Source organism: Jaculus jaculus, chromosome 7 (genome assembly GCF_020740685.1).
Source record: "Jaculus jaculus isolate mJacJac1 chromosome 7, mJacJac1.mat.Y.cur, whole genome shotgun sequence".
NCBI lineage: Eukaryota > Metazoa > Chordata > Mammalia > Rodentia > Dipodidae > Jaculus > Jaculus jaculus.
In genome coordinates this window covers 88,983,141-89,000,334 of record NC_059108.1, presented here as the reverse complement: position 1 = coordinate 89,000,334, position 17,194 = coordinate 88,983,141, and the positions used below count along the sequence as shown (strand labels likewise).

At 37.6% G+C, this 17,194-nt stretch overlaps 1 protein-coding gene across 9 annotated transcripts in view; it reads right to left on the bottom strand.

Annotated features, from left to right (window-relative positions):
• Positions 1-17,194, bottom strand: part of Mipol1 (mirror-image polydactyly 1) — a 378,948-nt gene that overhangs the window by 120,535 nt on the left and 241,219 nt on the right. The gene's annotated exons all lie outside the window — the stretch shown is intronic.

Genomic DNA, 17,194 nt, shown 5'->3' with positions numbered 1-17,194 from the left:
AATATGGTATTGGTAAGATAGGCTTTAGTACTATTTATTCAAAGATTAATTTGCATATAAAGATGATCTTTCACTTTAAATGGTGTTTGATAGATGACAGAGCAAACTGTTGTCATAAACACTGCAAGATACACAAATGCCAATAATTAAAAGTAATTGAAAGTTTGAAGGCATAGTGCTAGAACTTTGCTGAATGCATATAATTTCACTGGAATTATTTTCTTGCATAAGAATGTAGTACATAAGAAAAATAATATCCTAATTATGAGAAAATTCATTAGTATAATGAAAATGAACATTGGATAATGCAATCTTTCTATTTTAATAATGGAGAATTATAAAAGTATGTGGCAGCCTAGACATTTGCATGTAACTTTAGGCACAAGATATTAATTTGTTTTCTGTCTGAGCTAACAAATTCTAACAGAGGTACCTTGTAATTAAATTCAGTATGTGTGAGTGCTTGCTTTAACCTTTTGTATTCTGTAATTATAGATGGAATATTCGAAAATTAGGAAAAAGCAGTTGAAATGAAAGAGTAGTTGGTTCTTAATGTTGGTAATTATCTGCTCTGCCAATATTCAATATACCACAAAAGTATGACTGAATTGGTAATTTGAAGGTCACAGAGAGCCACTATGACTAGTAGCAAGTTAAAAAACAAATCTCATAAAAAGGACTCAATGGATGCAATTTAAAGAAAATAAAAAATAAGCTGGAGAAATGGTTCAGTGGTTAAAAGTGCTTGCTTACAAAGCCTAACAGCCTGGGTTGAATTCCCTAGTACCCACATAAAGCTAAATGCACAAAATGGTGCATGTGTCTGGAGTTGGTCTGCAATGGCAGCATATCCTGGCTTGACCATATTCATTCATTTCCTCTATCTCTTAAGTAAATGTACAAATATTCAAAAATAAATGCTATATATATTTAAGGAGGATAAAATACTGGACAGGTATATAATTTGCTAAATAAATACATTTAAATACTAAATAAAAGATTATCTTGAATATGTTACCTGTTACTTTTGTAAAGGCACAAAGCTAAAAAAAAAAAGAACGAGAGAGAGAGAAAACAAAAAGAATGTGAGAAGAAAATACCAAAATTTAGGTTTTGTCTAGAGGTTTTGATAATGAGATCATGCAAACTTTACTTAATTGATCAGATATAGGGCAATACTGAGCATTTCACTTTTACTCATACATTTAGCTACCTACTAAGATAAAGCATTGGTTCATCTAAAAATTTCTTTTTTTAAATTTATGTTTAAAAAATTTTATTTATTTTCTTATGAGAGAGAGGAAGATAGAAAGAGAGAATGGGTGCATTTGGGCCTCCAGCCACTGTAAAAAAAACTCGAGATGCATGCGCCACCTTGTGCCTTTGGCTTACCTGGGTACTTGCTAATCGAAGTTAGGTCCTGAGGCTTTGCAGGCAAATGCCCTAACCACTAAGCCATCTCTCCAACCATCCATCAATTTCTTAATTCCCAAAGTCTAGTTTTATGTCTTGGTGACCAAGTACAAAGCTATTACAACCTTTCAGCTTTACAATCTCCTTTATCAGATATATATTTATCTGAATAAAACATAGTTTGGAGGCATGTGGAATTCACTTTCTTAAGCCACAGTGTTACATGCAATCCTTATAATCTCAAATAAGAGATCCAGAGTCCTCCTCCTTGTAGCCCCGTATGAACACCGATTTGTCTCCTGTGTCTATGTATGCCAGAAGACAGACAGACCCTGACATACTTATTAGAGTTCTAGAAAAATTCTTCTGTGTGTGTGTGTGGGTGCATGCACATGTGTGTGCAGGTACATTTGTGCAACATGTGGAAAGGTCTAGTCTAGTTTGAGTAGTATAAAAAGTTTTTAAGTGTGCTATTTACATTTTCATTTTTATTTATTTTTTTTTAATTTTATTTATTTATTTGAGAGCAACAGACACAGAGAGAAAGACAGATAGAGGGAGAGAGAGAATGGGCGTGCCAGGGCTTCCAGCCTCTGCAAACGAACTCCAGATGTGTGCGCCCCCTTGTGCATCTGGCTAACGTGGGACCTGGGGAACCGAGCCTCGAACCGGGGTCCTTATGCTTCCCAGGCAAGTGCTTTACCGCTAAGCCATCTCTCCAGCCCCTACATTTTTATTTTTAAAGTGAATAAAAATAAAACAAATTTCATATAAAATTATGAAAATGAGTAAACAAGATTATTTTCTTATTTTTCTAATATATGATCACTTTTCCATGCATCTAGGCATGTATCTATTAATATCATTTAATTACTTCATTATTTAAAGCAGGAATTTAGATAAGAGAACATACAATGTAAAGTAAGTCTTCCACCTCCAAACTTTAGTATTACATATCCATCTAATGAGTCTACCAGTTATCTGTTTGCTATATACCCTCTAATTCATATGCATATGTAAGCATATATATGTATATTTGCAAACGAACTCATATACATAAAAAATTGAAAAACTGCCAGCGTTTTTACACACAATTATAAACCCTGGTTTAATTTTTTTTTTTTTTCCAAGGTAGGGTCTCACTCTAGCTCAGGCTGACATGGAATTCACTCTGTATACTCAAGCCTGCTTTAAAATTTCAAGTTTTGGTATTTTACTTCAGATTTAATAGATCCCTTATCCGATCACACAATTATATCCACCATTTACATGCTCTTCTTCCTTCCCAGCCCCAAAGAAAAACATCTCCCTGAATTGAAGGTCAACATTTCCAAAGTACTTTACACTTTACTATAGATGTATACCTCCACAGATGCTATATTATACTTAGAGTATTTAAAACTTTATAGGTAAGTGAAATTCCACATATTTCATGGAAAATTATTTTTAGTCTGTCACACTGATCCATGTAGCCAACCTAATAATATTTATCTTTATACATATACACAGTATTACAGGTATATTTGGACTACTTTATGTATTACTTCATGCTTTACGTAGAGCAAACTTATTTTGCTTTTTCTCTAACTTATGTTGGAATATATTTTCTTTACTTCCTTTTAAACTATACTGTTTAGAGTCTCTTTGAAAACTGAAAGTATTTTTGAGCAGTGTCTGCTATGAGGTAGGATTTCTACATAGAGTCACAACTTTTTTTTTTTAATTTGATTTATTAGTTTTCTTTTCATCAAATACAGGCAGTTTGGTACCATTGTTTAGGCTCATTCATGATCTACCCCCTCCCAAGCAGATTCTCCAATGGAGACTAAGTTAGCACCCAGAAAATTGAAATAACTCTTACTTTTTTGATAGATTGATAGGTGTAGGCCCTCTTGTTCCCCATGATTGATGATAGCTTGATATTGTAGAGTGGGCTTGTGTTTGGGTATGGTTCTGACTTGTTTCCCAGCTCCAGCTATGGGTCTAGTACCACTGAGTGGATCAGTTAGCCAAATCAAGAGCAATTGGTTCTTCACAATGGCTGTGTGCCACTATTGCATTGGTGTGTGCATCATGTCAGGTTATTTGTTGCTAATTAGATTAGACAATGAGTTGCTTGGACAGATATTGGTCATTTCCCCCAGTCGCCCATGTAGTGCCTTCTGGCCTAGACACGCTGACTGTCTGGGGACTGACTCTCACCTGGCTTCCAGCCATGCCATTCGATTTTCCCTATCAGCTGCATATGGAGTCTTCAGCAATAGGGTCTTACCACTGGCCTTTGGTGGGTCATCAAGTACTCTGACAGAAGTCTGTCATTGTTTTGGGAAACTTTGTAGGTTTCTCTGATCAAAAGCTCATTGTGGATGGTAGCCCCAAGCTGGAAGTGGGGGTTACAGGCCAGTGCCCATTAATAAATTGAAGAAAAACATAACTAATATACAAGAAGTAGAAAGGAGAGAGATAGAGGGGAGAGGGGAAGAGGGAGGGAAGGAAGATATAGAAGATTTAGGTTAGTCTTTTATTTATTTATTTATTTGAGAGCGACAGACACAGAGAGAAAGACAGATAGAGGAAGGGAGAGAATGGGCGTGCCAGGGCTTCCAGCCTGTGCAAACGAACTCCAGACGCGTGCGCCCCCTGGTGCATCTGGCTAACATGGGACCTGGGGAAGCGAGCCTCGAACTGGGGTCCTTAGGCTTCACAGGCGAGCGCTTAACCGCTAAGCCATCTCTCCAGCCCTAGGTTAGTCTTGATCCTACCTTCTCTAGTGTCTTGTGTTTCAGGTGTTTCCTGTACAGGTCTAGTGAAGGTTCAGCCATTTGGTCTGTCTTTTAGGAAGTAGAATTTTATGGTACCAATGCCTTTTGGGTCCAGATTACTGTTTTCCACCCTTTGATGTCCTCCCCGCCCTCCCTTCCATCCTATTGTCTAGTCCATGAGGTGCTTGCTGAGTATGTAAGGTATCTTGGGTAGATTCAGGTTAGGTGTTGTAGATGAGTGAGACTATGTGTCGATTTTTTTTCTGTAATTGGGTAAGTTCACTGAGAGTGATCTAGTCCAGGTTCAACCATTTTTCCTCAAATTTCTTTGTGTCGTTTTTTTCTTACTGCTGTATAGAATTCCATTGTGTAGATATACCACATCTTTGTTATCCATTCTTCTAATGATGGACATCTGGGTTGATTCCAGCTTTTAGCTATTACGAATTTAGCCACTACAAACATGGTTGAGCAAATCTCTCTGGCCTTTGGTTTGAAGGTTTTAGGGTAGATGCCCAGTAAGGGTATAACTGGGTCTGTTGGTATTTCTATAGTCAGCTTTTTCAGGAGTCTCCATATTGCTTTCCAAAGTGGTTGTACCATCCTGCATTCCCACCAACAGTGAATGAGTGTCCCTGCTTCTCCACATCCTCGCCAGCATTTATTTTCATTTGACTTTTTGATGTTGGCTATCCTTATTGGGGTAAGGTGGAATCTCATAGTTGTTTGAATTTGCATTTCTCTGATGATTAGGGATGATGAACATTTTCTTAAGTGTGTGTTTGCCATTTGTATTTCTTCCTCTGTGAATTGCCTGTTTAACTCTGCGCCCCATTTTGTGAGTGGGGTTTTAGTCTTCTTATTGTTTAGACTTTTGATTTCTTTGTAAATTCTAGAAATCAGGCCTCTATCAGTTGGATAACCTGCAAATATTTTCTCCCACTCTGTGGGTATTCTATTGGCTTGCTTATTATATGCATGTGTGTAAAGAAACTCTTCAGCTTCATGTGATCCCAATGATTGAGTGACTGTTTAAGAACTTGAGCCACTGGGGTTTTGTTCAGGAAGTCTTTTTCCATTCCTGTATCATGGAAAGTACTTCCTAAATTTTCTTCCAGTAGTATTTGAGTTTCTGGTCTTATGTTGAGGTCTTTGATCCATTTGGATTTGAGTGTAGTACATGGTGAAATGTGTGGATCAAGTTTTAGTTTCCTGCATGTGGTGATCCAATTTGTCCAGCAACATTTGTTGAAGATGCTATCTTTTTTCCAGCCTGTATTGTTTGGGCCTTTGTCTAATATCAAGTAGCAATAGTTGCTTGACCCAAAATCCGGGTCCTCAAGTATATTCTATTGGTCTATACTCCTGTTTTTATGCCAGTACCATGCTGTTTTTATTACTATGGCTTTGTAGTATAGCGTTAGAGCAGGTATGGTGATGCCACCAGAGGTATTTCTTTTGCTGAGGATATATTTGGATATGCAAGGCCTTCTGCCTTTCCATATGAAATTTGAGATCATTTTTTCTATCTCTGTGAAGAACACTGTAGGGATTTTAATTGGAATTGCATTAAATCTATATATTGCCTTTGGTAGGATTGCCATATTCACAATATTAATTCTGCCTATCCAGGAGGATGGGAGGTCTTTCCATCTTCTCAAGTTCTCCTCAATTTCTTTTTTGAGAGTTTTTATATTTTCATTGTATAGATGTTTTACTTCCTTGGTTAATGTTATTCCAAGGTATTTTATTTTTTTTTGTTGCTATTGAAAATGGGACTATGTCCTTTATTTCTTTTTCTGTGTCTTTGTCATTTGCATACAGAAATGCTACTGATTTTTGGGCATTGATTTTGTATCCTGCTACTTTGCTATAGGAGTTAATCACCTTCAGGAGTTTTGGGATGGAGTGTCTTGGGTCTATTACATATACAATCATGTCATCAGCGAATAGAGCTAATTTAACTTCTTCCTTTCCAAATTGTATCCCTTTTATTTCCTTCTCCTATCTTATTGCTTGGGCTAGGACTTCCAGAACTATGTTGAAAAGCAGAGGTGAGAGAGGACATCCTTGTCTTGTTCCTGATCTCAATGGGAGTTCCTCCAGTCTCTCTCCATTAAGTATTATTTGGGCCTTTGGAGCTTTGTATATTGCCTTTATTATGTTAAGATGTGGACCGGCCATGCCGATTCTCTCTAATGTTTTGATCATGAAGTGATGTTGTATCTTGTCAAAGGCCTTTTCTGCATCTATTGAAATGATCATGTGGTTTTTATGTTTAAGCTTGTTTATGCGGTGAATTACATTGACAGATTTTCGTATGTTGAACCACCCTTGTGTTCCTGGGATAAATCCCACTTAGTCAAGGTGAATAATGCTTTTGATGTGTTGTTGGATTCGGTTTGTGAGTATTTTGTTCAGGATCTTTGCATCTATGTTCATTAGGGAAATAGGCCCATAGTTTTCTTTTCTTGTGGCATCTCTGCCTGGTTTTGGGATTAGGGTGATATTAGCTTCGTAGAAGGAGTTGGGTAGCTTTCCCTGTTCTTCAATGTTATGGCACAGTTTTAGAGAGATTGGTTTGAGTTCTTCCATGAAGGTTTGATAAAATTCAGCTCAAAATCCATCTGGTCCTGGACTCTTCTTTTTTGGGAGGTTTTTTATTACTTTTTAAATCTCCGTGAGTGTGATGGGTTCATTGACGTGATTAATCTGCTCTGAATTTAGCTTTGGTAGATGATATGCATCCAGGAATTTATTCATCTCCTCCACATTTTCCAGTTTTGTGGAGTAGAGGTTTTTGAAATAAGTCCTGATGCATCTGCCAATTTCACTTATGTCTGTTGTGATCTCTCCTTTTTCATTTTGAATTTTGTTAATTTAGAGTCTCTCCTTTTTTTGCTTGATCAAATTGGCCAGAAGTTTGTCAATCTTTTTTATGTATTCAAAGATCCAGCTCTTTGTTTTGTCAATTGCCTTAATTGTTTCCTTGCTTTCCAATTCATTAATTTCTGCTCTGATTTTAATTATTTCTTTCCTTCTGGAGCTCTTTGGGTTGGATTTTTCTTGTTTTTCCAATGCCTTTAGCTGGGTGGTTACGCCATTGATTTGGGATCTTTCTGTCTTTTTTATGAAGGCATTGAGTGCTATGAATTTTCCCCTGAGGACTGCCTTCATTGTGTCCCATAAGTTTTGGTATGATGTGTTCTCATTGTCATTCAATTCCAGGAATTTTGCAATTTCATTTTTTATTTCATCCACTATCCATTGATTGTTTAAGAGTGTGCTATTCAGTTTCCAGTTGCCGTTGGGGTTCTTGTTTTTTTTTTTTTTTGTTGTTGTTGATTTCTAAGAATATAGCATTATGATCTGATATCATGCAGGGAATTATGTTGATTTTCCTAAATATGTTGAGGCAGTCTTTGTGACCCAGTATATGGTCTATTTTAGAGAATGTTCCATGAGCTGCTGAGAAGAATGTGTAGTCTGTGGATTTAGGGTGGAAAGTTCTGTAGATGTCTGTTAAGTCTAAGTACTCTATGGTTTTGTTGAGCTCTCTTACTTTCCTGTTGAGGTTCTGTTTGGATGGTCTGTCTACTACTGATAATGGTGTGTTAAAGTCCCCAGCTATGATGGTGTTGGTGGTTATTTCTGTTTTATTGTCAAGTAGGTTTTGTTTTATGAACTGTGGTGCCCCTGTGTTTGGTGCATACAGATTTATGATTGTAATATCCTCTTGATGGATTGTGCCCTTGATAAGTAGGAAGTAGCCTTCTTTGTCTTTTTTGATTGTTTTTGGTTTGAAGTCAATTTTATCTGATATTAATATAGCTACACCTGCTTGTTTCTTATTTCCATTTGCTTGAAATATTGTTTTCCACCCTCTCACACTGAGGAGGTTTCTGTCTTTAGTGGTAAGGTGGGTTTCTTGAAGGCAGCAGATTGAGGGGTCTAATTGTTTGATCCACCCTATTAGCTTGTGTCTCTTGATGGGTGAGTTAAGGCCATTAATATTTAGGGTTATAACTGTGAGATTTGATTTGATCCCTGCCATGTTGTGGTGGTAGAGGTGTGTTGGCATTTCCATGGAGTGTAACATTTTCTCTGTCTACTCTGGGTTTGGTTGCTGTGACCTGCTTCTTGTAGGCATTTGTGTTTGGTTATTTGTTTCTTCTCTGTGGAGAATTTCCTGGAATACTTTCTGTAGGTTTGGTTTTGTGTTCATATAATTGTAAAGCTGAGTTTTGTCATGGAAAGTTTTCCTTTCACCATCTATTGTAAGGGAGCCTTTTGCCAGGTAGAGTAGTTTGGTTTGGAAGCCATAGTTTCTTAGAGTTTGGAGAGTTTTATTCCAGGCCCTTCTAGCTTTCAGGGTTTCCATTGAGAAGTCTGAAGTAATTCTGATGGGGTTACCTTTCAAAGTGATGTGATGTTTTTCCCTAGCTGCTTTTAGGATTTTCTCTTTGGTGTCAATGTTTAACGTCTTAATGATAATATGTCTTGTTGAGTTTCTCCTTGGGTCTAGTCTGTTAGGAGTTCTGTTTGCTTCTTGTATCTTGATGGGCCTTTCTTTTAAGAGACGGGGGAAGTTTTCTTCAATTATTGTGTTAAATAAGTTCTCCATGCCCTTGGTCTGAAATTCTTCTCCTTCTGGTCTTCCAATGATTCTGATATTAGGACGTTTAAGTGTATCCCACAATTCTCTCATGTTCTGTTCACAGGAACTTTTGAATTTACTGAAATTTTTGGACTCTCGAACTGTTTCTTCCATCCTGTCATCCTGATCAGAGTTTATATCTTCCACTTCGCTTACTCTATTCTTGAGGGCCTCTAGCGAGTTTTGGACTTGTTCAATTAAGTTTGCAGTTTCTACTACTTTCCTATGTATCACTTCCATCACTCTGTCCAGCTCCCTTTTCGCCACATTTTCTGACTTTCTTGATGATTCTTGGAAATCATCCTTGCATTTCTTTATGTTTTCATTTAGTGTGGCCAGCTGATTTTTAGGGTCCTCTTTTTTTTCACTCTCCCTCAACTCTCTTAGCTCTCTTTGAATTCCTTCCAATGTCTTATCATATTGCTCTAGCTTAGTGATGGTAGCATACACACGATTATCTGTCCTTTGTAGCTTTCCTGCCAGTTCTAGCAGTAGGTTGGTCAGGGTTGTATTGTTCATAGCTTCCACTTGATGTTATGATCCTAAACACTCTTCTATGGTTTGGTTTGATGTAATCCTTGTTGGACTGGGTGATCTGTCTGGATTTTCTTGCATTTTATTTTTCATGTTATTTCTTTTGCGCTGTGGTCTACCCATGTCAGTGTATGGGCAGGTAGGTGGGTGGAGGAGCCTGGAATCTAGCTTAATGAGAATCCAAGGCAGCCTGGGGCAGTTACAAGTAGACTGGGTTTTTGCTCTCTCTTTCCAAAGCTGCCTTTCTAGAGCCTGACAGGGGTGCCAAAGTTGCCTGAATTCTCACCCAGTAATGCACCAAAGCTGCCTGTCTTCTAGTTTGGTAGCAGGCTGAGGCAGCAAGCCCTGAAGCTGCCCAAACTCTGGCTGGCAATACTGGGACCTGCAAACTGAGCTCTCCCACCCTAGGGGGGTGGGGGTGGGTAGCAGCAGAGGCTGGCCGGCACACAAGTGATAGAAGCACAGCAGCAGGGCATCTGGCAGCAGCTTAATCAAGGCAGAGGCGGCCCCCATGGGCATGGGAACCGAGCACAGCATGGCTGGCCAACACGCACAATCAGAGCACAAAGGCGGAGATCCCCTCGCGTCAGCACAGCGGGCTGGCAGGCACGTGATGGGCTGGCGGTAGCAGGAACAGAGCATAGCCGCGCAGCGTGGGGCGCAGTGCATGGGGTGTGGGGCGTGGGGTGCGGCGGCTGTATGTGTGTGGGTAGACTACCCACTCGAGGGGGGATGCGTGCTTCCCTGTTTTTCTCCACTCTGTGCCCTGCCACTGGCAAGAAGACCCTGATAATCCTTAATTTCTTGCCTTTTTCTCCCTGGTATCTGGAGTGCAGCTAGGCGGTCGCCATCTTGGCCGGAAGGATTCTAGTCATATTTTTAGGTAAAATTTTATCAAAGTAAAAATACATACAATATCATATAAGTATAAACATACATGTATTTTTAGTCAGGCCTAATTTTTTTGTGAGTCATAATTTCCAGAAAGTTAAAGTTTACTGACTTCCAGTATATAACTTTTTAAAAATGTTTTTATTTATTGTTTTCTTTAATTTTTTTTTTTTATTTGAGAGAGAGAAAGAAATAAGTAGATAAATATGGAGAGAGAGAATGGGCACACCAGGGCCTCCAGCTATTGTTAACAAACTCCAGACACATGTGCCAGACACATGTGCCACCTTGGGCATCTGGCATAGATGGGTCCTGGAGAGTTGTGCCTGGGTCCTTTGGCTTTGTAGGCAAGTGCCTTAACTGCTGAACCATCTTTCCAGCCCCTGTATTTTTTTGACATAAGATCTCACTCTAAATCCCAGACTGAGCTATCACTCAATGTGTAGCCCAGGCTGGATTTGAACTTGCAGCAATCCTGCCTCAGCCTCCCAAGTACTGGGAGTAACAACATGAATCATAATGCTTTGCTGGTTCTATGAGTGTTGACAAATAAATATAATTATTTAACAACCATCACAGACAATATACAGAATAGTCCATTATGCTCAATTGTCCTATTGCACATCAATTCAATCACTACTCTCCCTTTGTACCTAGTTCCTGGCAGGCACAAGCCCTCAGTGGAAGGAAACCCCTATTTGATCCAGTGGGATTTTCAGATCATCAGGAAGCTATGACTTCACATTTAGAGATCAAACTAGCCCACAAAAAAATACATCATGAATGGCAAAAAAGTCTTTTAAAGAACTTAAATAAATACATGTAGAACAGTTAAATCAGTTAAAACAATTTATGTTTCTATTCAAAGGGTGATGTATATACTTCGGTTCTAATCTCTTTGGTTTTGCTTTAAAAAGAAAACTGCACAAGCCTAAACTTTGTATTTGCCCAATAAATCACAATACATCAAAAAAAAGCTAACTAGAGTATGAGTCACAATAATAATAAGTAATCATAAGATTTTTTAGGAGATGTTAGGCAAATCTGAAAAAAGGGCCACTGTCAAATTGTAAAATACGTATTTTATGATAAAAATGGAAGTAAAATTATCAGGTAATAAACAGCTAAAGAAAGAATTCTGAAACTGGAAGACATAACTTAAATCTATATTAAAACTATCCACACTGTAATAAAGATAGCTAGATAAACCAAAAAGCTCTGTTTATCCATCTTTCAGTGATTGAAAAGATGTTAAGGCTCCAGGCCAGAGTCATACTAATTTTTGTTTGAGACATGTTATCTTGTATCCCAGGGCCATATGTATACCAAGCTGGACTCAAAGTCCTTGGACTTCTGATTCTTCTACCTGCACAGTACTAGGATTATGGATATGCATCACCACACCTACGTTAAATTGTGCTGGGATTGTACCCAGGGCTTCACACATATGAGGAAAGTATTCTACCAACTGTGCTACATCTTTGGTTTCTTCACAATAACCTTTAATTTTCTTTAATTGTTGGGTCTTGATCTTTACTGACTCTTCAATTATTTAAGCTACTGTTTTCTTTTTCCCACTTTTTATTGGATAGTAGGTTCTTAAAGTATTCACAGTGTGTTGGGTACTATTTTTAGTATTTCACAGGTTTCATCACATTCCTCTAATAACAGTCCTCTAAGAACCAGAGTACAGCTCCCCCATTTCATAGGTGAGAAATTGAGGAACATGAAATTTTTCAATGCTGCCATGATGAGAAAGTTTTATTTATTACTTTATTTGACAGTGAAAGAGGAAGAGAAAAAGAGAAAGACTGACAGAGAGAGAGAGAGAATGGGCATGCCAGGCCCTCCAGCCACTGCAAACAAACTCCAGACAAATGCGCCCCTTGTGCATCTAGCTAATGTGGGTCCTGGAACCGAACCTGGGTCCTTTGGCTTTGCAGGCAAATGCCTTAACCGCTAAGCCATCCCTCCAGCCCATGATGAGAAAGTTTTAAGTGGTGGCACTAGGATGCCATCCCAGTCTCTTGGCTCAATAGGCAGTACCATGCTAAGTTTCAAACATACTTTGATCTATTCTTACTTTCTTAGGTTTCATGGCTTCTGCTCACTCTGCTCATGAAGTACATATTAATGCTTTGATCTATGCTTCCACCAAAAACACTGGTTTACTCTCTTTCATGTCAGAACATCTTGTAAGTTACTGGAGAGTGGGTATATGGCTCTCTTTGAATGTCTCTGTTTTGATAAACTAAAAAGTATGACATGAGAACAAAATATAATCCACAATGAATCTTTTGGAAAGAGCATTGACATCATAGTAACCAATAATAGCAAGCCAAATCTCTGCATGAAGGAGATATAACTGAAATCATATCTTTTTAATCCTTTTGATAATAGTGTTTATTGTTGAGGTGTCTTTTTGCAAGATATTTAGTTATCTACTATCTTCTTAATGTACTTATGAGGTTAAAAGCTAAAATCTTAGAATGACTAGAATAACAACTGTCTAGATGTTCTTTTAAAAATACCTAAGAAGGGGGCAGGAGAGATGGCTTAGCAATTAAGCGCTTGCCTATGAAGCCTAAGGACCCTGGTTCAAGGCTCAATTTTCCAGTACCCACGTAAGCCAGACGTACAAGGTGGCACATGCATCTGGAGTTCGTTTACAGTGGCTGGAGGCCCTGGTGCGCCCATTCTCCCTCTCTCTGCCTCTTTCTCTGTCTGTCCCTCTCAGATAAACAAACAAAAAGAAGCCTAATATATCTTTACATATGTTTCATAATTATAGCAGATAAGTATATTTATGGTTAATCTGTAAAATGATTTTATTGAAACAATTAACATACATATTAAATTATACTTCATTGAAATGCAGTCATGTAAGATAAACAATGTTTTATAAATACTTGTATCTGATTCCAACTTTCCTTCTAATTACCTGTGAAATCTTGGACAATTTTCAAATGTTCTCCTGCACAAGTTATATCAGCAACAATTTCCTTATCAGGAAAAGGAACTATATTGTCTCTGAGATTCTTAAATCTAAAGACTTTTGTTTCTGAATTAATTTGTACTGTGTACTCCTTTAGTAGATATCACACAGATGATTAGCTGGCTCTATTCTGCCATTAAAAAAAGAGTAGGACTAATGATTTTGCAGTTACCAAAGGAATGGTGAACCGTATCAGACTACAACTATTAAAAATACATCAATAGCAAATATAGAAAGATGTAAAAGTAAGACTGTATCCACAATACTCATAATAAATAATGTTAGGTGGTATAAATAGTAAAATCTTTTTGTCTCTCATTCTATGTTACTAGATAAAACTGTAAAGAAAAATGTGGCTCATTTCTAATAAAAAAAACCAATGCAAATCATTGTCCTATTTAAGTGAAAATGCTCAAAATAAGTAAATGCTAATATACATTATTATTAGCCAATCAACTTTTTGTTTAATCATTTCAGGTAAACTAAAAGAACACTGAAGGAGGAAAACACATTGGATTAATCTTTGCCTTCATCTGGTTGTCCATAATGAATACCAAATCAAGTTATGATTTAATTAATTGTTTTACAGGGAAGTAATACAAATTATCTCAAACGTTGTTTGCAACAGTAGGATGTTAAGAGTATTCTGCCAGGCATGGCGGTGCATGCCTTTAATCCTACCACTTGGGAGGCAGAGGTAGGAGGATCACTGAGGCCAGCATGGAACTACACAGTGATTTCCATATAAGCCTAGATTAGAGTGAGGCCCTACCCTGAAAAACAAACAAACAAACATATATATAGAGAGAAAGAATATAATAATGTTTTCAAATACTTTTTAAAAATGCCAAGCAAGAACAAGAAGTAGCATGGACATTGCAATTAAAGCACAGGTGCTTTAAAGTTATTTCAGTGTAAGCACCAAATTTAGCACATCTTTGTAAAATACGTGAATATTCACTATAGCTGTATAATAGGTTTTAAGGGTGACATAGCTTTTCTTGGCTGTGGATGGGTTTAGCTTAAGAGTGTAAATAATGAACACTTAATTAAGGTCGATAATGCTTTCCAAGATACTGGCCCTTGAGTTCATTGTCTTGCGACCCTCAAAAACTAATGGGTGCACATAGCAGATTATTTAAGCAAGACTTCATGTGTACAAAGTAAAGCAGACAGCTCCTGAACTGCAAGGAGTCCCAAACATGTAATCATTGGTGAATCTGATCAAGGTCCCTAGGGATACAAATGAGTCATCAAGTCAGGGTGGGTTGGGTTGGTTACTATAAATGTACATGAGGGATCTTTTGATGTGTTAGGCAAAGGGGTGTGGGTTTCTGTCAAAAAGTTCAAGGAGAAGAAAACCAAAGTTCCAAGAAGAAAAATGAACCAAGAAGTAAAGAAAGAATAGAGGCTGGTGGTAAGCCAACAACAACTTGGTGAGTCAGCATCAATTGAGGCCTTTTGGACTTCAGCCCCTGGGCTCTGTTGTATGGACATTTCATTAGTAACATATATTTATTATAAATCAAGCTCATTGGTTCTAGCTGGACATAACAATATCTGTTCATTGATTCTGGACTTGAAACCCTAACTTCTCCTTACAAAATGGGGGCTACCTTACTCCTAATACTCATCAACAGGACCCAGCAATTCTACTCAAGCCCTATACACACATATTTATAGCTACCTTGCTAATAACTTCAAAAAGTAGGTGGAGTCAATCTACTAGTGAATGGATATTTAGAGTGCGATACTATAGTGTAGGACTATTCAATGATATAAAGAAATGAACTACTGACAAATGCGTTTTAGTGGTTTGAATCAGATGTTCCCCATAAACATTTGTCTTATGAATGCTTGATCTCGAGCTGATGGCAATTTGGGAGGTGGAGAGTTGATGGGGGAGGTAGAATAAAATCATCTTCCTCTTTTAACCATACTTTCTCATGTTATGACTTAAATACTACAGAACTAAACAAACAAACAAACAAACAAACCAAAAAACTGAAACAACTTAATGGCCAGAAAATATGGCATAGTTCAGGGGAATATATATCATACACATGTCTCTCTGCTCTGCAATAAACTCATACATCTTAATGAGATACACTTAGAGGTTTCCAAAGCTTTTTTCATTCATTTGTTTATATTCATTCATTTATGCCTCACTGGTAATTAAGCCCTGGACTTTGTACATGCTAGTTAAGTTCTCTACCACTAAGCTACATTGCCAGCCCCATGATTTAACCTTTTTGTATATGTATGTGTATATGGTGTGTATTCTTGTGGTATGCATGATTATATGTGTGTGGGAGCACATGTGTATACACATGCATATGTGTGGGGGGCAGAGGTCAACACTGGGTGTCTTTCTCAATCAATCTCCATCTTATTCTAAGTGTTTGTTGCTAGATACCTAAAACTTACCATCCACTGATGCATCAATCTTTTCCAAGTCTCCTCATTCTCTACTGTCAAACACCTCACTCTCTGAGTTCAACATTTTTAGATTCCATACAAATGAGATTATAAGGCACTTATGTTTCTGTGATAAACTTATTTCACTTAATATAATGATCTCTAGTTCCATCATGTCATCACACATAACAAGATTTCATGGCAACACAGTATTCCATGTATATATACACCACATTTATCCATCCATTCATTAGATGATTGATACTTTAGCTACTTCCATTTCTTGCCTACTGTGAATACTGATGCAAAGAACATGGAAGTACAGATACCTCTGACACAATTTTTTCATTCCTCTTGGATATACTTACTAGTTGGACTAATTTATTATAGAGTTTTATTTTTACATACTGAAGAATCTCCATACTATTTTCTATAATGGCTATACTAATTTATAACCCAACAAACATTGTACAAGATTAAGACTCCCTTTTATCCACATCCCTCCTAGCACTTATCTTTTGAATAACTGCCATTTTTTTTAGCACAATGAAATGACAACCCTTGGTTTTTGCTTGTGTGTAATGTGGTATACCCATGTACATTTGCAGCACCCCATGTACTTGTGTGCAGCACAGGGTGCTCACATGTAGTGACTGGTACAGAAAACCCAGTGTTGTGCTCTTCTGCATGCTCTTACTTTGAGCTGTTGTCTCTTGCTGATACCTTATCCACTTTTCAGGACTGCGGTTACAAGCACGCATAGCCATGCATATCTGCTTGCATGGGATCTGAAGATTCAAACTCAATTTCAGGCCCCCTCAGACCCTCATGCTTGTACTGATTTAGCTGCTAAGCCACCTCTCCAGCCTTCTCATTGTTTTAATTTGCATATTTCCCTGATGATTAGTGATGTGAGCATTATCACGTTCCATTATTATGCCTTTATTGAGAAATGATTACTTGTCAGATGTAAAGTTTGCCTATTTAGTATCTGACATAAAATGTTTGTCTTGAATCAGTTCTTTGTGTGTTAATTCAGACTGAGGAGAATTTATCTTTCCCTTGTAACTCCTAAGGTTAAGAAACTAACTTACAAAATACAATTGCGCCCTTATGTTAGTTAAGTATTAGTTAGAGGTTTTAGCCTCTGAGACTTCTTGGTTAAGCCTCTGCAAGTCATTCTTCCTGACATGTACAAAGCTGAAAACCCTCAAGGACTTACCTAACAATCTAGTCATCATTTAATAAGATTTGTCTCTTCTAGAAAACAAGTTAATCAAGCAGTACTAATATTCAGTTATTCATAGAATAACTATTAAATTATTGAATTTATGTTTGCCACAGTACCTGTTCTAGAGGTAATTTCATCAAGAAAAAGAAATTATACCAAGAAAATACTTAAAGTGTGACCAAAGTCAGGTGTGGTGGTACATACCTTTAATCCAAACACTGGGTGTTTGAGTGGTGGTGGTGGAAGGGGGAAGGTAGGCAGAAGTAGGAGTAATGATGTGAGTTCCAAAGCAG